Source organism: Battus philenor, unplaced genomic scaffold (genome assembly GCF_028537555.1).
Source record: "Battus philenor isolate CCGP_79_NKW_IND1 unplaced genomic scaffold, ilBatPhil1.0.hap1 SCAF_13, whole genome shotgun sequence".
NCBI lineage: Eukaryota > Metazoa > Arthropoda > Insecta > Lepidoptera > Papilionidae > Battus > Battus philenor.
The window spans coordinates 8,328,709-8,352,819 of NW_027181675.1; the positions used below are offsets into that span (position 1 = coordinate 8,328,709).

General features: G+C 33.4%; 1 protein-coding gene across 1 annotated transcript in view; it reads right to left on the reverse strand.

Annotated features, from left to right (window-relative positions):
• sog (short gastrulation) overlaps positions 1-24,111 on the reverse strand; it is an 87,939-nt gene that overhangs the window by 54,307 nt on the left and 9,521 nt on the right. The window lies entirely within an intron of this gene.

The following is a 24,111-nucleotide window of genomic DNA, read 5'->3' on the forward strand; positions in this document are numbered from 1 at the left end:
TATGGCGTGAAACATTTACTACGAAGGCACGTCGTGACAAACGTAACGCCGGTTGTCGGCTTAATTTACGTTTTTAGACGTCGTTTTCGACGCGCTCGGCGCGTAAAATGCATGCGCGATTTTAAAATGCGTTTGAAGCGTATCTTTATTAATATGTAACTGACGAAACCGATTTACAATTTTTGCGTTGAAAGTCGTTTGAAGTTGTTTTAAGCAATCGTTTGATCATATCTTCGATATTGTACGGTGCATAAGAGCTTAAATGGAACATTCTGGGTTGATAGGGCAATATAAACATTAATTTCTTCAGAAACATTCCAATTCGATGTCCATAAACTCTGCGAAATGACGTCCTCGATATGGCTCGCAATGCAGGCAGCACGCATGTACACAAGGACGTAAACCTTCTGTAATTAGTTATTTTGCAGAACTAGTATAACCTGCTTACTTGGTAAGCTATTTGAGAAAAGAATAAACATCATGATATTTACTTATACTCGTTTGAATTAAAGAACAGCGAATGATACGTTTTTTAATCCCGGAGACTAAATTGACACATCCAAATGTCAGATTTACAAATAATGATAGCAACTCTTTGCTGTAATGTTGTTCATACAATACCTGTTTGTGGAATCGTAACTTTATATTCTTATTAAATAATTAAATCTATTTTAAACTATAAAAAAATAATCACGATTACATAACAGTTATTGTTTGTGTTACCGGAAAAATGCTAGTTTTGGGATTTAATTACGGGAACTATTAAGTTTCGTATAATCTTTGTTTTCACTGAACAATTCGTGAAGATCACTCAGCCTTCTTCCTGGTCGCGTAGGCGTGATGGTGAAATTTTAACGTCAATACATGAGTCCATGTCATTTTTCTGAACGGAAAAGATAATATGTTTAACGTTGACAAATGTAAGTATACTGAAAAGAACTACTAACTAAAAATTCAAATTGAATAAAACACGAAGCCATTTTCAATAGTCAAGCGACCACGTTGCAATGGAAAGACTGTGTAGCATAGTAAATGGAGTTATCATCTGAAACATTTTACAGAAAACCTAAATTAGTAAAGTAATTAAAAATATATGTTTCACATTATATATAATATCTAAACCGTAAAATATTACATACCAATGTAATTGCGTTTTAAATAAGTAAATGCATAGAATAACTCAAAATAAAAAAAATATTATGTTAACTTGAATTTTCGATATAGCGACACACCAATATATAAGTATTGCAAATATGGCCAAGTAATATCAGTTATAAAGATGCTAAAATTTACAGAAAAGTAAAGTTTGACTGCTAAAATCATAATTATAAAGGTAATTTGTTACTGATAAAAGAACTAATTTATTTTAGTAAATGTTTATTGCACAATATTTACTTTTATCTCATTTACAACATTAATATGAAATATATACTGTTATTGTGGCAGCTGGGTATATAAATTATGTATCATTATTTAAACAAAATGTCCACTTTGTTAGATACTACGGATGGTATTAATGAAAGATAAAAACGCAATAAATATTTATTAATCTTTATTTATGTCAAAAATTATCTAAGCGCTGAGATAAGAGCCTATTATCTATTTCTAAACCTTAACAAAAAGATTACGAAATCACTTAATTATCGTGATTAATTCAGATCGTGTGTGTAGAAAAAACAAAAAGTTTAAAATATAAATGCATAACGATAAACATTAATAGATGCCACGATCGTTTAGCAACTTTTATTAATGGAACGTCATTCACGAGAATAACCGTTTTCTTTATTTTTAAATTAATGTCTCTGATTTGAAGGTTTTTAATATGCACAAAGTTGCAAATTATATGAAAGACTTTCTAACAGTAAATTAGTAGCGTAAACAATCGTACCCAAAATTTACAGCAACACCAATATATAAAAAGATTCTGAATTCAGAAAATAACCTTCTATTTGCCGTCTTTCTTTCGTTTCGAATCCAGTATATTCATAGTTAAAAAAAGTCAGAAAATAAATGAACATATTGATTGTTGGTGTAAAAGCTTTAAAAAGGGTAAGGCTGCCTAATAAACTATCTATCCAAAAAAATCATTCATTTATTAAATATGGTTTCAGTTACAATAAGTAAAGTTATTTCGTAGATATTACTAATTTCCAAAAACATTATTCAGCAAACTAAAAGGAAAAACTCAGGTAGGGATTTTATCTATAGAATATTAATTATGAGTCTTCTTCGAAGTATATCGGCGTCAAAGCAATGTCTTGAATCATCTCTCCTATTTTTATATAGTACCATTGTGTATATATATAAAATTTACTATCAGTTCGATGAAGTTCGACAAGTTGTAAGGGGCAACAAAACAAAAATCAATTTCAAAAACTCAACTTTCGTATAAATACATGGCTGTACTATAGGTTTTATAAGTTAATATCCTATATTTACATGGAGAAAATGTCACTACCTTAAGTCAAAACATATATAAAAGCCTAATCTTCTAATTCATCGCGTAGGCATTATTGGGAAGTCTATCGCCAAAAAAGAAATATGAGTTTCGGACATATTGCCAAATGTAAAATTATATGGTCATGAACTCTTACAAATAAGTACATACTAAAATAAAACCGAATCGCTAACCGAGATTAAAAAAAAGGAAAGTAAATAATACTGGCTAAACAAAAATGGTTCCGTCCGAATCTTCCTGGCTTCGACATTTTAATGGCAAACGACTTGATTACTGATATTACACAATTTCAATAGAGATGAGAGTCAAATTACGTTTTAAATTGGATGGTAACCCTTGATTAATGCTACGAGTAAAACCATATAGGACCTTCGCTGCAATTATTTACATGCTATACATAAATAGAAATAAATTAATTGCTTTTTAAAGTATTATTATTTAAAACAACCCTTCGTTGCAATTTGCCATGAAACTCACAACTAACGAGCATTTAGCCACATTTCCCGTGGACAACATGGTAACTTCAACAAACTGTTCGTTGAAGGGAGACGGTAAAATAACTCGTAGACAATCAACTACGCAGTGGTATAAACAAGTCAAATCAATAACAGGATTCTCTGTTACTAGTGCCCCAAGGACAATATATGATAGAATGGTATAGAGAAAGCTTGTCACTGATTGCATAAAAGCATGTCAAGCTAAAACACACAGTAACAAACAAACTGTATTTTATATTTGTTGCAATAAACTTAATCTAAAATAGCTTCTAACGTATAATATATTGATAAAAGTTTGATTACTAACGTCCACTGAAACATCTTTTAAATAAAAAAAAATAATTTAAAATAAAAAGTTATGCGCAAATCCGCTTATCACCTCGAATAATTAGCTAGTACTAGCCAGTTCCTCGAAAAATTAGTAAAGAAATCTTTAAGACAATAATCTCTCTAGAAGTCTAAAAATAACGTCTTTTGATTCCACATACGTATCTATATAGAAAAAAGGTCTTCGCCAACAAAATAACAGCGCCAGAATTTATTGCTCTTGACTACTTACTGTTTGGCATATAATTCCAAATAATTCTGCCACGGCTATTAAAATATTCCGATTTTGTTGTTTACACTAAAGTAGCTTCCTAAGAACAACGAGCTGAGTTCTGTGCCTAAAAACAAAGGAGTATTTACCAAAACAACAAAACTGTAAACCCTGGAAGAGTTAACATATTCTCGTCACAAACTATTCCTTATTCTAAAGTTATTTTGAAGAACACTTAAAATTCTGCCGCACGTTCTCTTGTAAATGCCAAAGAATAAGTAACAGTAACGTGCAATGTTCAATGCAAGTAACAGATTTCTATGAACTCCGCTTAAAAAACACGCCATGCGAACATGGAAATTACTTATTTTAGTTTATCACATATTTCAGTTGTTGTTGGAATTATTAATTTTAATAAATAGCTTATCGTATTAGGCGTGGTTTATGTAAAAAATTGCTCTTAGATTTAAGTCTAAGATTATGCCTTTAATTACGAAAGCGATGAATACATGATGTTTATGTAAAGAAATTATTACATTTATTTACTTTAGGATAAGGCAGCATTACATGCTGTTAGGAATAAAATAATTGAAGATTTTTAAATTGGTATATAGAAAAAATAGCATACTGTGATGTTATACAAATTCAAAGATAGACAAATATTGTGAAATAAACACTATTAACATTGGCATTCACATTAGTCATCCGTCATCCCCACAGATTAAACTAAAATGTATGTATCATCATCGTCATGATCATGTCAGCCGATAGACATCCACTGCAAGGCATAGGCCTCTACCAAATACCACCACATGACGGGTCTTGCGCTGCACGCAACCGTTAACTTGATTCTTTCTATGTATGCGTACCTTAATGATACTATGAATATTAAATAATTTCATTATATTTATTTGTGGTAGATACGTGGCGTATTCGATGAGGTAATGTATCTATTTATCCATACGATTATATCAAGAATTTATATAAAAAAATACACCCTATACAGTAAAAGCGCTAAAGAAAGCGTGGCGACGTACTGCTAAAAGGGTTATTTATACGACTTTGGTGACAGAGCGCCTCTGCGGCCTCGCTGTCCTAATTAAAACTTAATTTTGGAACGAGAATCCTCTTATCTACCTTTTTAACATAAATTGCTTAATTTTAAGTCTCCATTCTTTCTGGTTTATCCTGACTTCAAATTCACTCATAAATTGAACGATTCAAATATACGTGTAGTTAGTACGAGAGTATTTAAGTCCGTTTAGTCGAATACGAATATTTATGTACATTTATTGTTTCTATGACAAATTTCTATTTCTATTATCTAACTAATAATGACAAACTATATCATTTTTAAAGGTAACTATATATTATCTGTCAATTTAAGCTTTTATTCCATATAAATACTATCGCTTTTATTATTAGAAAAATTACAATTTAAAAAAAAATGAGTACCACAAGATATGAATGAATGGTATCTACGCAAATACATAAATTTATTTTTAACGTGTTATACGCCTTTCTCTGTAAGTATAAGTTCTCACAATCACTAACAAAAAACAAATGAAGCCATTCAAACTTATAAGAAGCGCAAATGATATGAACAGTTCTATCAAACAAGATAATAATGATTTTAAGTCTGTGAGATAAAATTACATAACACGTACATTGTAATTTTATATCAGCACATTTTATACCGTTCGGTTTCTTGTTTCAATAGAGGTCATAGAATATACGCGGCCGAGTCATACTAAACTAGACTTACTTGTCTATTTCAATAAGTGCTACATGCTGCTCATGTGCGTAGTATTTATAATAACGTATATAATTTTTTTAAAGAAGTTAGTAAAGTTTAGTCTTTAATGCTTAATCGGAATCGTAACCTAAAATTAGGAATAAATTATGGTTTAATGGAATTACAATAATTATCAAAACAGGACACCTAATAAATAGTTTTATTTCAGAAAGTAAATTGATCTATATGATGGTAATTATTGGTTTTCTGAATGATCTAATACCTACTGGCAATTTATAATGTGATTCAAGTTGTTTTAATTACATTAATAGTCGAATATTTATAAATGGAATTCACCTCGCCACTCACCAATATATATTTCATGTTAATAAATTTAAAAAATACTAATAAGGCAATATAAAATCGTATTAGTAAAATCATTATTGAAATACTACGAGTCGATGACCGCAAATATAGTATACGATATAATGTACTTAATAATAATATTATAAAGGGTTAATAGCGAATTGTCGTACCAAATTTTAAAAATAAACATTATTATGATTATTATAAAACTGCGGGAAGTTTTGCATAAATATGAAGACAGGCATCATGTCTAGGTGGTGGCGAATGGCTTCGCGCCCTCCAACAGGCTGATGCGCCGACATTTAAATACAATACCGCGATATCTCAGGGCCGCACGCAAGCACGCATGCATAATCCACACTTATCAAAAGTATACCACATTCCCTTTACATTCTATCCACCCACAGACAATGCTATTAAATCCCAGTATATTGAAACGAAATCATCTGTAAAAAAACTGTATTTAACCACAGGTCCTTCTCAGAATATATTTACTACGTCAGTAAATAATTACCAATACTCCAAGCACGAGGCGACTCTAGAAAATTACCCACAGTTATATTAAAAACCGTACTAGGAGGTTTCAAATGATGTTTGCAAACAGATACTCTAGCATTCTAAGTAAATAATTATCGACTACCTCCCACTAGCAGCGCTGTGGAATGTCACGTATCCACCACGCATATAAATCAGCGGATTTTGCTCCAATTGACGATCAATTGGGATTAATAAAGAGAACGCCGGGGTCCAAGTTATTGACATCGCTCCGTTCCATTGACGACTAACGATCTCCAAGGCTACAAAGCAATAAAACTATGAGAGATATACGTAAATGTAAAGTTAAGTATGGTCACGTAAATGTCTTTGGTTTCAAGATAATGTTGAATAGTTTGAAATATGTAAAAGCGTCGACGGCGGCTGTAGGTGTAGCCACCCGCTAGACTGCGCCCACTCACCCCGGCGCCAAGTCGTGATCACTATTTGCATTTATCTCCGCTGACGTCCGCCACAGGGGTAACCGGAGGTCAGTAAATGATAGTATTAAGTCACGAGCGATTACACAATGCTAATAAAACTACAAGCGAATATAAATACGTGTCCACCTATCCTAACAGTTCTTTATGACTTTATATCTTTTTATCTGTTGATTAATTAATTTCATTACTTTTGATTGTATATCAACGGAACTTTAAATGAATCAAATGAAAATAGTCAAAAATGTAGTAGAAAAGACAGTATTATCCCAAATAGCGATTTCTTTCAGTCAAATATTACTTTACATATGTATACATTACATTATATAGTTACTTTTAAATCGAAATTATAATTAACTATGATATTACTATGTAATACAAAAACCTATTAAAGATTAAGTGGGCATTGTAGACGTTCTCAAACATTTAATTGTTTGTCGCATACATCAAACATAGTATGACACAGCGGCAATATAATTGCTAGACGTCGCCTCCGCAAAACGAAACTCATTAATAACATACAATCCAGTCCATTGACATCGCGTTTTAGTTTATCACTAGTCGTCCTCGATGAAGATGCTATATAAGCATCAGAGAGAGAGCAAAAACGTGTGGACAATGGAAAATGTCGGGCTGTGTTGTGTCCCCGATAGTAGCTGCGGCGTCGACTGGCGGCGTTCCGGGCGTTGCCTATTTGGGCAACTGTAGGCTCCCTATTTGGAAGCCTGCGTTTCGAGTTGCGATCGATATCGGGCAACGGCGATGCGACCACAGCGCGGCCGTCAGCCAGCCATCAGTCTGGACACTGTCTCTTTTATGGGCTTTTTTACAAAACGCCACACAAATACATTTTTCCTTAAACTGTCTATCCATTAATATCGCTGTATAATCTACTTCTGATAATCTTCTTCATATATTGCTTTAACGACTGTGCCAAAGTAAATAACCGTTACCTTTGCTCTATCGGAAATTAATAATAAAACTCTAGATATTAAGATACATAATCATTCGCTTTTTGATGGATGCAAATGAACACAAGATTTTTATGAATTGTAGCAATTAAGATCTAAAAAAATATAAAACCTTTTTAAAAACTTTTGTATCTAATTAATGACGACTGGAATTTGAATTGATCATGTCAATCTTTCGATTAGTCATTCTTTTGAATGGTGAGAAACCAACGAATTATGATCAATCAGAACAGGTCATCGTAGGAACAACATTTTTGTTTTATGAGCAAGGTAAGTTGCCGGTATTAGCTTGAAAATGCCAGTAGTCTAATACATACTAGAATAAAAGTGTATTTCACAAATTTCAATTGCATTTGAACGATTCACTCGCTTGCGATTCGAGCACAATTCCGATCTAATACAATATCGATCTATCAATTTTTATTTATTTTTACATATTTAAATAGGAGATTTTTACCTATGTACTAACTCATTACGATGCGTCTAGAATCAAAAGGCTTGAAGACTTAAAAATTGGCCCTAAGAAAGGAATTTACAAAATTCCTTATGCAAGAGATTGATCTCGGAAACAGAAGTGATACATAAAACGTCGAGATAATGGCGAAAAATGTGTCAGCAAATTTATTGGCAATACATCGCAATCGTCAAGTACAAATAACACTTTATGCGCATGGAAACTTAGTTGTTTCTGTTTAATTTTTGCGATAAACTGAGCATTTTTATTATATTAGTGCATGGGGGAGGATTATTTTACTTTGGATTGTATGGGAACGATTTATTTAGAGCACTGTAGGGGTGCGTAGGTGCGAATTGGGCGCGTGCGTCGCACGTTAAGCTGAATGAATGCTCGTTTAAGAGGAACTCGCCGTGTAATTAGTAACTGGCAAAACGGGGCAATGAAAATAAAGACGTCCAAGAACGCAACCGCCCAAAATAACTGAGCGCCGTACATGATAATCCAATAATCCATTGTTATCGGTCGTTTATTACTAATATCGCCATGCCAAATTATAATATTCTGTATATGTATATATAGAAAAAACATAACAATAAATATGTTTAATAAATAAAAATTGTGAGTGTACAAGTTTTCTAAGTAAATTTTAGCTACTATTCCGATCCATTACCACAGTAATTATATAGTCATAAGTACATACCATTTCAAAAAAAAGGGTCTCAGAGATATGCAATAAATATTTTCACTTAAGTACTGACTCATCACGATATCTCTGAGACTATAAAGCTTAGAGACTTGAAATTTATTAGAAATAATTTATTCTACTAGTAGAAATCTATTCAGACCGGGCTTTGTAAAATTCTATCGGCAAGGGATGTTAAAGAAGTATTTATTAAGTAAGCTAAGCGGGCGGGAGACAGCTAATTTATTACAATTGTGCTTATAACTACGATTTTTTTTAAACATTAAAACTTTATAGTATAATTAATATAAAATATCCAATCACCAAATATTTGTCTAAAGTGATTATGTTTTCTGTGTTTTTGAACTTAAAAATTTGTACAAGAAACCAGGAGGATTGTTTTTATTAAGAGCTAATTGTGCTAAAGCAACTTGATCAACTTAATAGCGTTTATTGATTTATTTCAATTTTTTTATTCAGAAAAAAATATGGCACAAAAAGAAAACTCTTGTAAACGTAAAAACTTCTAAACATTAAAGGTTGGCTAATAGATCAATTAGTAATTGATATCTTAAGTAGGTACTCAAAAATAAAACATTATGTTTTACATTTTATTTTAAACTACATAAAAACCGTGGCAAATACGTAGAAACGAAGACTATTAGGTAAAATATTAGCAATTTTAAAACAATGGAAGTAACACGCAACGGGCGAGCCTAAAGGAAGTGCATTACGGATCTCTAATAACACATTGTCTCTCACGACCCCCGGCGCCTCGTGACGGCGCGCTCGGGTCCATCACGAAATTTTACACTTGTATTCACACCGCATTTTTATTAAGAGATATGAAAGGTCTCTTGTAAGTGACAGGGCCTTTTAAGGAGATTTGAGTGCCCTTTGCGAGCGCCGATGTTCATCGCGCAGCCACATTTCCCACGGCTACTGACTAATACATATATTTTGTAATGCTTTACTCGCCTACAATAACATTTTTATGAAACAAATTTACATTGCGAAAAATCAACCGCTTTAAACTTACAATGTGGTACACATTTACTCCGTGGCGTGATCGTATTTGCATCTAAAACTGTTTCATAGTGCATAATGCATGTATATTGAAAAATTATTGTATACATGATGATTTTATTTATGATATTATTAGTTACATATTTTAAAGCTTTAGAGGCAAATGTATAGCTAGTTTGTAAGCAAAAAGCTTTAATACGTTTACATCTGTTTTCAAACCAATTATTTGTATGTATCTTTATCTTTCTTTAATATGTCACATTATGTCTTTTCTATTGTAATGGGACGGGCTAATAACTTTCGATACAACAATAATCCATTTTAATATGTAACAATCCGAATTTACGAAACGGTTTTTCTTAATATACAGTACGTTATTTACTTTTTCGGACACAAATAAACTAATTATTCATCTTTTTACAGATTTTTCACCTATAACCAATCATATTATGTAAGTGTTTACAAAGGATGGCTGCTGACAAATTAATCAAAGCCTGAAAATTATCCACAAGCTGTCATAGTTTCGTCCGTAGCCTTAAATAGGTAAAAGGAACCGGACGCTCACAGGAACTATTAACGTGTCAGAAATCCGGCTTTATCTCTCAATTTAGTGATAATTTCATAAAGAGGATGAGGCGGCGACGAGCGACGGCGTCTCGCGGGAGGTCCGCGCGTGTTGCTTAAAGAAACCACTAATTGCAAACCGCTTTAAGGACACTGATCGATAACACGATAATGTCTTTAATGCCGGTCCCGCATCGGCTCGGAACATTTCATTTTGTCTTGTCGTCTCGCTAAAATGCAGCCACCGACCGAACGCCGTTTATCTTCTTCCCACTTCGAATGAAAAATGATTCACTCGCTTCCTTCGACCGCAGGCATTAAAACAATCCGTTTAACATAACGTTAAATTTCACGTTATAACTCATTCCAGATAAAAAGCGCAGCGTATTTTTTTAATGGAAACGAGGCGTTAAAATTAAGTCTCATTACTTTTGTTAGGCTACGTTAAAGAGGCCGCGGTGTTTTGGTATGCGATGGAGGCGTTTACACGAGATGGAATCGATACGGACCAGGTCCGAGGCACCGCGTGCCTTCACGCCCTTTTTTACCACGGCAACCCTTAATAAACAATTTCCTTAATCGGTACGTGAGGTGCTGGATTTAATCAATGCCTTTATTTCGATTCGATGCGATTATTTAATGTCTTTCTTCTCGAACACAAGTTTTCGCTTGTAATATTTTTTACAAGAAATTATAAGAGAACTGCGGGCTATTTCCAGTTATTTTTAGCAACATCTGTTAAAATATGAGTGAAATATAATTATCGATATTCTTTGTAAAGCTATCAGTAGTTATTTTTCTACATAATAATGGACAATGAAAATCGTAGAACGTTTAGTTATCTGAAATCAAGTAATGTAAAATCTTATATTTGAATGAAAGCAATATGACAGTGTTCGTATATATATAAATATGTATATGTATATTTGTATGTAGTACGTCGTATGACTCAGTACGAGGCACATTGACCCTCGCCGCCGACGCACACTATTCCCGCAGTGTGCTACGTTACTTCAAAAATACAAATTATGTAATGGACACTCATAAATCACCGTTCACGCACTACATGTTCTTCATACACCCATGCCAACCCTTTCAAAATGAAACTACGGATAAATCGTAAACTTCATTTCACTTTACCCAATACAAAATATTTACGTTACGTATATTGTTTTATCATCATTGTCATATAAGTCGATTGACGCCTACTATAAAACATTGGTATTTATATTTAAATAAATTGTTTATAATAGCCAAACATATAAACATATTTAACATCTTTTAGCAAATCAATAATACAATATAAGAATCGCAATGTTTGTGACAAACACTGTTAGCGTGAAGAAAAAAGAAAAAAATGCTTATTTATAACGAAAGCACAATAAATACGAATAGTTAAAATATTTGTCAGGAAAAATATTTAGTTTACACGGATAACACCTGGGTGCCAATTGATTTAAACTAACTTTATTGCGCATTTTTAAAATAAAGAGTCGTATTTATTACGTATGTAAATTTGAACTATGAATCATCATTTAACTAAAGATAAAAAGTGGCATACTTTATCGCGAAACATTCAGTCGAACCCATTAATAGTGGCTCTTCGTAAAGGCGAACCTTCGTCGGCAACAGTGCATCATTCATCAGAGCTTTTGCGCGCGTGTTAATTTGCATACGGCTGAGGGTTCACACTCGCGACCGTCGATGGAATTAAAGGAGGGCCGAGAAGGCCGATGTTGTGTCGATACTGTCACATGACTAATGGCGCAGGCGCCGATCACCGATATCGAAAAATAAAAGTGCGGGCCACCAGTTACCGCCCCACCCCGGACCGTTGCACGCACTCGACGAACAACCGCTGCATTTGCTCCAACGCTCGCTTACAACTAAACTAAACCGAATCATAGTTTATTTGTAAACTAACCGAACCCCGTCTCATCAATTCAACATGGTAATATAGATAAAATTTTAGAACGTACTTCGTTAACCGTGATTGATTTTACAGTGTGTATTCATTGTTAAATATCATTTAAATAGAGCAATTATTGAGTCTTTCGCTGGCTCTTCCCAGCAGATCAGCATATCGAGCCGATGGTAGCTTACTCATGATTGACAATTCAAAGGTGCGTGTAAAAGCCTACTTAAATAAACATTTCCGAAATTGAATTTCAAATATTTTTTATTTTCATTGCTCACGTACACAAATATTATCAATACATTAAAAATTAATGAACAGGGACGATACTGATATTTATATAACTTACTAATAAACAGGCACATTATGGTAAAAAAAATATACTTAGAATGGAATTTTATTTTATGTTATCGATAATATAACTGACGGATACCCCATCCGTCCGCACTACACTTCGCTCGGTAAACACTATGGCATACACCAGCACATCCCTGGTTCGCTAACAAATTGACAGCTGAATAGAAATTGACGCCCGCCGGTTGAGAAAGATACTGATATGTTAATACAGTTAGTAACCTCGCTTAACTATGTCCTTCGGGCAATATTAACAGGCCGCGTTTATCGTAAGAAATCAAAACTCGTATTTAAATAAACAATTCGGATATGCTTTTTTTTCGTCTCTGTAGAAATTTAAATTAATATAATATTACATTTTTGGAATACGAGGTTTGCTGTAAATATTATTTTTGATATTGGCGCAATTAAAATGAAACTGTAAAATTAGGGAAACAAATTTTTTGCAAAAAGTATAACCGCAATAATAATAATTTTTATAAATTTTAATACCTTCTTGAGAAAAAAGGATTTAAAAACACATTTTATTTCAACAAAAAAAAACTTACAATCAGTAATTTTGGACTATACAATCTATAAATATGTATTATGAAATCTGGTAACATTTTGATCTCGCTTAAACATTGGTTTAGGAAGTTTTCTACCATAAAGTTTTGTAACTATTGTGGACTTTTGAGAAATATGGCCGGATAAAAACCATTTAGTGTGGTGTAAATTATCGTAGAGAGTAGTTACTCAGGCATGGCGCACATATTATGTTAAGATAAGATTTTAGTACCACTTTAACCCAAATTCTTTTCATACTATAACTATATTTCACGTAGTAATTACGTACACCAATTTCATACATTGATTTATTGAGTAATTAATGTTTTTACCTAGATTATATAATACAAAATAAATAATCTAAATAAAACCCTAAGGTGTTAATTATTATTATTATTTAAAAAAATGCAGAAAAAATTTTACACATGTCTCTAAATTTTTTATTAAATATTTTCAACCATATCACGCATTTAAAAGTATGTATTTCTTAGTTTTAAACTTCTTTGTTAGTTGACTTCTGCATCGATCTGACTAAATGTTCAATGATAAAGAAACTTTAGAAAAACGTTCACGATTAGTAGATGCATTTCTCCGACAAGTTGTATGAACGGTGCGCAGTGGGCGGTTCGTCCCACGCACTGTATAGGCGGAGCGTCTTCTAATTATCATCTTGTAATTAAATGATTATGTACTCGTGATTCCATAGGCTAATTTTTTCCTACATTATATAAGTATAGACATTTACGCAATATTTTTCCAAATGAAAAATATTCATACTACAAATGCTGTTTGATAACTCCGTCTCTATTTGAATAAAAATAATTATCAACAAATAAGCGTTTTATTTTTCAACATAATCGCCATTTATATTAATACATTTAGGTTATAGTTTTGGAATTTTCTAATTCTTATAAATGATATATTTTCTCGAAGTACTCAAAAGAGGCATTCGTGTCAGTCGACAGATGACCTGTTCATTCGATTCAAATACCACCCAGCTGGTAAATGATGATGCAAGAATCTATACTTCGAACCGGAGTGGCAACAATAAGAAAAGACAATTTGCGTCAATCGTGACGCGCGTGTTAGGGCGAACGTTTTCACACCGGATACAACGTAGGACCTTGCCAAATGACCATTGCAAGGAGGTGCGGTGCAACCGTGAGCGCGACGACCACGATGACAGACACTTCCGTCGCGTCGCCACTAAATATATCAAGGTGACACTGAGACACTCGCCTCTCTCGTCTAACCACCTGAAACCGAAAGTTTCCCCAGCCGCCCGCAGTCTCGGCCTTAATAAAGGTGGTTCAACAACCGGGCCCCGAGCAGCCGAGCGCCTAGATATATGCGGTATGTAGTTAATATCTGGCGCGATCGAAATAAATTGCTAGGATTATTGCCAAGTGTAAAATCATTATAATATATTGGACGGTCGGAATTCACTTTGACAATATTTTGACAGAGCGCGGTGTCGAGGATTTAAATTGAAACGCACCCGAGCATTTTTTATTTTATTTTCACGAATTTATTCTCGCGTCGCAGACGGCTGCGCATGAGTAATCCGTTTCTGTTTAAGGATCTATTTCGAAGCTTCTTGTTTATATCGCCGGAATACGTTGTTCTATTAATAATGTGGCGGTTCGTTTCGTTATTTGTAATTATAGCTTTGGAGAGTTTGTAAACAAATGGGGCGTGATGAAAGAGTTGGATAGAAACAGTATTAAGTGCATGAGTGACTGCATTAGCGTGTATAGTGAAGCCGGATAGAGGCGGGCACCAGGCGACCATCTAAGGAGCGCAAATGTTAAACCGGACTTACATCCTTTAAGCAACTTTAAAAGCGTTTCTGAGTGTTTTACCGACGCTGGTGCTGTATGCATTCCCTGTCCTAAATTATTACTTGATGGTACAGATTATCTGTAATTGTAAAGAAAGAGGGTTTATAACAGCTCGTGGCTACTAGACTTCAAAATATTTTAAATTCTTATTGTAAAACGTTATTAATATAACAAATGCGTTGATAGTAAATAATTGCGGGCTCAAACAACAAGGTTGCTAAAATGTGTTTATACAAGTGTTTCCCCCAACAAATATATGTTGATAAAAATTGTTTCGACAAAGAAAAATATTTTATAATCAAACTCTCTTTTTGATAATTAACAAATCTGAAAATTGCATTCGTAAATTTTACGTAAGTTTACTTCCTTTTTAAATTACAAATGGTCTTATAAATCAACGGCAAATTGAAATCTTTTTTGTGAGTTCCCTCAGGAACCTCGACTTGGGCCGTCACACAAATCGTGTTTAGTGTTTCTGTTCGTGCGTATACGATGACTGATCTTCGGCGCGTTCAACTAAGTTGTTGTCAGATCATATTCACCTTCTTAAGTTACATTTCATTTGGTCAGTAATTTCGCATACACGATGCCAGAAAACATTTGCAATACAATGCATTGTACGATAGAAATAGGCCGGGCCGGGCTATCACTTACTTACCTAGGATTCGCAAAAGAAGCTACTAAAGTCAGTCAGTCAATTAAAAAAATGTCAATGACATGTTATAAATATAATATCTCAAGCGTACATCGACAAAAAAAAATTGTATTTATAAAATTATCAATGAACTAAATAATCGGTAGTTCAAAGCAATACCGGCCTGTATTATATTTCTGTATTGCTTTGTTTACATTTTAAAAGAGAAACAATGTTATTATTAGTACTGATGTCATTTATAGATAAAAAAGTACAAAACATCAGTGTATGATGTAATTATCTACATATCGTGCAAAGACGTAGACGGAGAAAAGTTGCATATGTAAAATTTATACATGGAATTATATTACTACAAAAGAAAGCACACACACCTTTAAAAAAAAATTCTTTATTTTGTCCCTTAAAGTTAGATAGGGAATAAAAGAAAACGTTAACTTTTTTAAACACGGAAAGCAAGTCAACGTAAATTTATAACGATCAAAAGTGTGTTAACTTTTCTTTAGCTACTATCATTTTACAATGTTGTATCGTGTATCATCAATATATCAACCGATCCCCGTAATCCTCTTTCGTTTTTTGTTAACGTTTTTTAACAGAAGAAATATAATATGAATTATAATATACTTATTGCACAAAATACAATTATAATTATTTAACTAGTCAGACTGGCCAAAAAACTAAATAAATAATTACGAATACTATTTTTGAAAGATAATAGTTAAAAAAAATATTGAATACTAAAAAATTCGATGACGTAATCCCCGAGATGGTACTCAAAAATTACGGAAAAATATAATAATGAACGGATCGTATAAAAACGACATGCATTTGTAAATTTTACTTAGATAAACGATAAATTTATCTATCTATGATATATTTATCATTTATTCTATAAAATTTTACAAAATAAATAATGAATTTAGATAGATTAGAAACAAACAATATATTCGTGATAATGTGCACAATAATATACATTTTTGTTCAGGTATGTATATGTGACGAGGTAGTGCACGGTCACCGTTACAGGAACTATGTAAACTGAATACTGAATTACAAGCTCTGATTTCAAATTCCAAGAAAGTCAAAATCTATGCAAACTAAAAAAACTAGCACAATTCAATGTTGACGTGCATCCGATCTTATCATATATACGGCTAAAACGAAAGACTCTTTGCCTTGGTAATGAAACTTTTTCGGCCAGCTATTTGTCTTTCTTACCAACGGTATTTATTTATTATTATTACTCATCCTCAAATTCCAACTTGATAGAAATTGTAAGCACATTGAGCTCCCCTTATAATGCCATCCCTCAACTAAGAGCTACGCGGATTCCAAACGCGCCCCGATCGAAGAATTGTCCACAATAAACTCTGATGTATTTTATTTGTAGTCATTTCATAATATCCTTAATGCACTAAAAATGATAATTCAGAGACATTACATGGGTGTGTGTTATGATCTCGTTTCAGCCTTTAAACGCCTACTGCGAGGCGAAAGATATTTATAGGGGGATACAGCATTATCGCCACGCTTGGCCGGAGGGTTGGCGATCGCAGTCTGGTATTATGATACGCAGAGGACGCTGCTGTCCGTCCTCAGGAAACTTGTTGGTGAGCAGTGGTAATCCTATCTAATTAATGTACAAAATGTGAATTGTATAAGGTTTTATCACGGCAATCAAACCCGCGACCTACAATCGCGAGTTTCAATTCTCTACCGCCGGGCTGCCACTGCCCATGTATTATATAATACGATAAGTACGATAATATTATCGTACTTAATTGCCGTCAAAAGATATCTCATAAAGTTTAGAGAAATGTATAACAAGCTTATCTTTATTTCTACCTTATATAGATTGATATTTTTTATATTTATTAATATTTAATTGCGCATGGACCGGATTATCTTGCATGTATCGATCCTGTGTAGTGTATTGTGTGTGTAGCGCCTAAATCTAATCCAAAGGTTACCAAGTATTTTCGATTTTTTTTTTGGCATTAACACAATAACAACTCTTTGACATTCTGTATGTTCAATACAGACGAGAGTGATATTAAACACCCAAATGCATGTGATCAAAATCCACAAGGGTAAATTATCATTCATGGTAAAATATCAATTGGTGGGTTAATTAAATTTAATCGCTTTCAAAATAATATATTATTAAATTAAGTTTTCTTTGTATAAAAGCTAATAGTAAAACTAACACACAAAGAAAATCATCACAGTTGCATCTTTATCTATTTAGTTTATTACGTATACACAGTTAAACAGAATTTATTGTCTAATATAATGATTTATTTTGTCCTAAAATTGGCTTAGTCACCTATGCGAAGTACAAAATTATTATTATTATTATATTAATTAGAAATAGTTGATTGAACGGGAATTTTTCTTCTAATTTTTAAAAAGTTTAATAATTTATTAATAATACACAAAGGATCATTTAGAATGACCATTTGTGTACACGATGAGAAAATGCTAGAAAAGCCCAATTTGATACAAACCAGAATCAGATTGAACGTCCCTGTCCGTCCAACTTAATGGCACGAGAGTTCAAAACGCACCTTGATCTGAAGAGAGCCTAAAACAAATTCAGTCGGCTTTTGTAGTAATTTTTGCAATATATATATAATATAGTAGTCAGAGCAATTCAATCTCTTCTATTATTGACTAAAAATTTTTGTTTAATAAACTTCTTGGTTATAAATTGCTTGCATTAAATATTATACACACACACATCAATATATATATATATATATATATATATATATATATATATATATATATACTCTAATTATGAATGAGAAATTTTAAGAGTTGTCGCAAAGTTAAAGTAACTATTTCAAAAACTATTCGAACCTTTGTTGAACTGAACCTTCTAGACATAAAAGTAGTTATAGCAAATTGACTTATAGCATGTTAAACATAACCCAAACAGTTTGTACAAAAATAAACGTCCGACCAAAACAAAATTCGACGTATGATAAAGTCGTAAAGAGCTGTAGACAGCGAGACGACGCTAAACAGGAAGTTTTCTTATGCAACACCACTGATGCCGAACACATCAGCGAGCACGGCGCATCAAAGTTGAAATTTTTAAAATTTTTAACAATTAATTTCAATAACATTGATAATCTTTTCTGCGTTCTACGAAACGACAACAACATTGCAATTCCACACCTTATAATAATCGTGCCTATTGGCAGCGTTTGCGACGCACTAAGTACTCGGTGAGCGCAGGATATGAAAGTCACACTAGCATTTACCCATAACACGTTTCGCGAACGATTGAGAAGAGTGCTCGGCTCCATTACGGGCTGCATGAGCAAACAATCTCTCATCAAGCCATTATCGCCATTAGGCAAATGTTTAATAAGAACAACATCGGCAAACACGCCGCCGATCGAGCTTGTTTGTTAAAGCTGACCATGCGGCTTCAACGATGGGTAATCTCTGGAAAATTGACATTTGGCGCCAAAGGAGCTCTCTCAGTGACTGTGAGTGCACCATTTGGCGCGAACTGGAAATGAATAAATATTTATTGAGCACGTATTCTGAGTGCCTCCGCATTTGTACTTGCTTAAATATAAATCTCATCAATAAGTGCGCCCATCGGGAATGATTTGTGACATTTTTACAACTTCTTTAGTCTATTGCAAATAAGTTACAATCAAGCCAAGTTAAATAAATAGTTAGTTTAAAATGTTATCACTTGTGAAATATCTTATGCATTGAATCTAAATAAATATTTATTGAAGAATGAAAACCTTTTTTCTTGTCTTAGATTAAAATTCATACAAGGAAGATATTATAAAAGTACCAACAATGTAGTACCCAGCTATTAATTACAGTACAGCCTAAGCAGCAAAAACCTACATCGCAGTATTTCAATGATTTGTATTTTTCTATTTTCATGGCTAGCCCTGACAACTGTAACCGTAATTAAAAGTTGAATTTGTGAATACAATGCATAAAAATATGATATATAATTCAGATTAATAATAAATAATTTAACATATATGTGTGTAATTTAAGTAAACTCTTATATATATAACTCAATTGCTATTGTAATCATAAAATGCCTGTTGTGACACATCGTGCAATTTGGTAAAACCCTTTTCATTGCTAGCTTCGATATTTCCATAACCATTATATATTATGATTCAGTATATTTCCAATATCAGTACCAGTTTAATTTAAACAATATATTTCCGTAAACATCTTCATCAGAGTTAACTTCTAGCAACGCAGTTCCTGATGGTAATTTCCTCCTTTGTCATTCCATGCTGTTGCTTTTAAAACATATTGCATTAAAAAAATACGATTTCTAGAACTCGTCTTAGTAATGTAAAATGGTATCGAAATAGTTTAGGTATAAATGCAAATTTTATAATAGGTATCTAAATATAAAATAATCATCTTCTCCGATACGAATTTATAGATAGATTAACAAAAAAGTTTTACTTTTGCATTGTATACCTAAAGTGCGAAATATTTAAAATAAAAAGTCATCAGTTAAGTACAATCAATATATAAGGAAGACCGTCTTTGTAAAAACCTGACTAGAAAAAAATCATTAAATGTATTTATTGTTGGCTTATGCATCAGTTGATCTGTAATCGTTTAAAGTCTCTACCTTTATCAACACAATGAGTAAAATAGCACAATGTAAATCGTATCATAACCTTTGCTCTTTTATTTCCACAGTCCATGTTAGTGAATACCATCTGGCATTTCCTGTCTATTTGATCACAGCTAATTGCTATCTAACGTTGGAAGGTCTCTCATCAGATAAAAGACACCGCCACCTTGCTAGTAAAAAGATTTAAGTATTTATTGATAATTAATGGAATAGACGAACGAAATTAATCGACATAGCCCACCAGATTGGCAAGTTGTAATGTCAGTGGGCTTATAAGCTTCTGGAGTAGAGACCACGATCCAGCAAGCGAATCATAGGATATCCATGGTGAAAAGATAAAATCTACGGGAGAGGCGTACGTCTAGCTATGACGTTCTACAGCTGAAATGACGATGATGATACAAGGAGAGAAAATTTTGATCATCAAACCTTGCGTAAACGCCAAGCCAAATGATACTTGTAGATTTACAGAGACATTGCTGAGAAGACTAAGATATCATCAGATATCTTATTAATATTCCAGCAGAGAATACAACATTAGATTCTATTAAACGATTGCGGATATTGAATAATAAATTATTTGACCCAGCAATGTTATCCCTCTATACTAACAATAGAACACTAAATTTTGTGTTTTCTAATATGAATTAAAGGCATTTTAAGAACAGTTATAACATTTTAAAGTCAACGTGCCACCAGCAAGATCGAATGTCGCCCTTTTTTTTTATTTAGGCTGAAAAAAGACGTTGCACATATTAGGATGGCAAGTATTTTATTTAATTATGGACGTCGTACAGAATGCGAGTATGAATAGAAAATATCTTAAACAAGTTAATTTCGCATTGATGACGTCACACTGCATCGCCATTTTAACGTCAGCTTTGCGTAATATGCCGAAGAATTCACCTCAAAACGAACCAAATAACAATAATACAGTAAGAGCTTTAGCAATAACTGCACCGTAATTGCCGGAAATATTCAATTATATAAACGTTAAATATTTTCCACACATCTATAAATGTATCTACAGCCTCAGCATTCACACAAATTTTGTTACTCATATGAAGTCGAAGAAAAATATAAAGATTATATATGTTAACAAAAGTAGCTTCTGTATGATCTTATTTTGTAATTTCCTTACTCAATGACATGTGAAATAAAATAACCAAATCTGTCAGATACAAGCCGTCCGTCAGATTTTCGAAATTGTGAGCGCTATAAATATAGCGCTCATAATTTCGAAAATGTTTTAATAAATAGAGAACTAGATCTGTTGGGATCAGGGCTGTTGATAGACCCATTGGAACACAAGCCTATTAGATATGTATCTAATAAGCTTGTGTTCCAAAGCTTGAACGTCTATGTAGACGTTCAAGCATATAAAGATTGCGGTGTTGAAGTTTGCAAACTTAGCTCAATGACAACGACAAAACACCAGGGTGACCAGGGTTGTTAATGATTATTAAAAAAACACGATTTAAATAACTTTTTGGAAATTATTATTTTAAGCGTAAACGCTATAACCGTAAAATAGTGTAACTAATCAAAAGGAATTGATTAATTTAATAAATGAATTGAATGAAAATATAGGAAGGATTTGACTCAAATTCTTGTAGTAATTGTAGTCCAATAAAGTAAATAAAATAAAACATAGTATAAAATTTTCATATGCACACGCTTCAGATCTTTAAACAATACGGCAGCTCGTAGCTTGCTGCGCTGACAAACGTGCGAGCCGAGACGAGCTACGAGCAAAATTTTTAATCGCTCACGAACTTGCGGGGCGGTTTTAAAATACGCGTACTTTTGGCGACAGGCAGGTAAATTTGTTCGACAAGTCACAAGTACACGTACTTACTCGTACATTTGTCACCAAGAATAGACAAAGAAATGATTTCGTCATAGGCTCGGCTTCATGGGAATAATAAAATCTTTTAAATCTTTCTATTGGTAGTGTATACGTTTTTTCAATAGGATCCCAGAAAATGTTCAAAAAGGTTTCATTGTTAGATTTAATTAAATAGAAAATGTCAAAGAACGTGTGTGTTCTTAGAATTACTACACTGAAGTTATCAACTTCATAGAAGATAACACACCTTGGGAAGGATGTATTCGTCTCCAAGTTATTCCAATATCTATTAAATAATGTATTTCTATAATGTTTAAAAAATACAAAGTCCCGTTATGTTTCTTTCGTCTTTTCTTCTCAGGTCTAACGCGTTTTCCGAAAAGATGGTAAATTCATCTTGCGTTAAGAGATGTAATCCATGGTAAGAATTTTTGAATTTGAATAAGGGTCCGGGTCAAGATGCGACCGGGCGGGGGGCGGATGCACGTGTGCGCCCACGCAATGGGCTAGCGTACTGAAGCGCGGCTTGCACTTCCGACTCACATTCATTGCCGCGCCATTCATACAACTGCGTCATTCATTTAATTCCAGTTCATAACGACCGCTGCCACCCGCACGCAGGAGAGCGATCCCGGTGCAACAACTCGATCCCCGTACGCGCTTATCAAAATTGTTATTATCTTATAAATAAATAGCCTTTACGGTCTGGTCTGCACACCGTAAAAACAATTAAATAAATCAAATCCCTTAACTTTACTAGCATCGTTTATCGCTACTCCGGTTGGACGCCGGCAAGTTTTGAATTGAATAAGGGTGCTTCATAAGTCACTTGGATCGGGAATGTTAAAATTGTAATTAAGCGCAGGCGGGCACGGCACACGAGTCAGAGTTACAAAATGATTAAATTTAAGAGTTTCAACATGACGTGGGTTTAGAACGTCGGGTGCGGCGCCGAGATGGTATCGCGCCGTACTTTTCTAACTTTTTGGGCTGTCGGGTCGAGCGGGGGCGTATTGTGTGCAATTGTAGCACGCGAGGGCACCTCGGCCGACGACCCGCCCGCTATAATCCGACAGCGTTATGGTCAACCCGGCGCCTTTGTTAGCTACCGGCTTAATTGGAACCCGTGGGTGGCTTATGACACGACAGGATTTGATCATAAAGGCGCCAAATTTTACCTGCGTGCCCCGCCAACGACATTCCTATCTGGCGTTACACAAAATTAATGCCTATTGTCCGTGCATCTCAAAATGTGATTGTAAACATTATTAAATTCTAACGCCGGGCTCCGTGGTTTGAAGCCTTTGAAACAACTATGAAATTTACATTCCTTCTTTCTAATAGTTTAATCTAATTTACTAAGTACTTACGAAAAGTCAAGTCATAATATAATGTAAATTAAAATGTGCATTTATACACAGACTACTGCCAAGTTCGGAATGTTATTATTTAATATGATTTATTGATCAATTTTTCAAAAGCTTGAATGTTGTCGCGGATAAATTTAAGATCACTTCAGGTAATATTTAATAGAAACGTATACCTTGTCCCAAAAAGAATGAATCTACTTTATGGTAAAGAAATATTGATGTTATAAAGGTAAGCTATAAATAAGTATTAATATGGTTGAGAATGTTCATTATTCCAGTATAACAAAATGTCGGGTATAATTGAGATGTATGCACAACTCCACTCAAATTCTTTAACCTCAATTAAATTCTTGGAAGCGAGTTTGCTCTTCGTTGGGCGTTAATTAAGTTCGCTAATATTTGATGAGATACGTCCGCGGTCAATTTACCTACTAAACACATAATGTTCGCAAAGAAAAACATTAATATAACTTAACTCAAAACCATTGACAAAAGTTTCACTTTCTAAATATATTAACCGTCGTCTTATTTGGACAAGCGCAGTATTACCTACTAGTCGGAGCTATTTTTCATAATCGTTTATAAACCATTATAATCCAATCATCTAAATAAAAAATACAAAATGTAGAGATAAAAAATCTAGACTAATTATAAAATGGCGCCTTTAA